The sequence below is a fragment of the Oncorhynchus clarkii genome, chromosome 18 (genome assembly GCF_045791955.1).
Source record: "Oncorhynchus clarkii lewisi isolate Uvic-CL-2024 chromosome 18, UVic_Ocla_1.0, whole genome shotgun sequence".
Lineage (NCBI taxonomy): Eukaryota > Metazoa > Chordata > Actinopteri > Salmoniformes > Salmonidae > Oncorhynchus > Oncorhynchus clarkii.
The window spans coordinates 71,589,264-71,590,018 of NC_092164.1; the positions used below are offsets into that span (position 1 = coordinate 71,589,264).

Here is a 755-nt window from a genome sequence, read left to right on the forward strand (position 1 = left end):
ACCTGGTCTTCTAGCCTGGTGTCAGGGTGGTTCTAGTCTGACCAATACAGACCTGGTGTCAGGGTGGTTCTAGTCTGACCAATACAGACCTGGTCTTCTAGCCTGGTGTCAGGGTGGTTCTAGTCTGACTAAAACAGACCTGGTCTTCTAGCCTGGTGTCAGGGTGGTTCTAGTCTGACCAACACAGACCTGGTATCAGGGTGGTTCTAGTCTGACCAATACAGACCTGGTGTCAAGGTGGTTCTAGTCTGACTAAAACAGACCTGGTCTTCTAGCCTGGTGTAAGGGTGGTTCTAGTCTGACCAAAACAGACCTGGTCTTCTAGCCTGGTGTCAGGGTGGTTCTAGTCTGACTAAAACAGACCTGGTGTCAGGGTGGTTCTAGTCTGACCAATACAGACCTGGTGTCAAGGTGGTTCTAGTCTGACCAATACAGACCTGGTGTCAGGGAGGTTCTAGTCTGACTAAAACAGACCTGGTCTTCTAGTCTGGTGTCAGGGTGGTTATAGTCTGACCAAAACAGACCTGGTCTTCTAGCCTGGTGTCAGGGTGGTTCTAGTCTGACTAAAACAGACCTGGTGTCAGGGTGGTTCTAGTCTGACCAATACAGACCTGGTCTTCTAGCCTGGTGTCAGGGTGGTTCTAGTCTGACCAATACAGACCTGGTCTTCTAGCCTGGTGTCAGGGTGGTTCTAGTCTGACCAATACAGACCTGGTGTTCTAGCCTGGTGTCAGGGTGGTTCTAGTCTGACTAAA

General features: G+C 50.3%; 1 protein-coding gene across 1 annotated transcript in view; it reads right to left on the reverse strand.

Moving 5' to 3' along the window:
• LOC139372403 (CUB and sushi domain-containing protein 2-like) overlaps positions 1-755 on the reverse strand; it is a 773,740-nt gene that overhangs the window by 572,252 nt on the left and 200,733 nt on the right. The window lies entirely within an intron of this gene.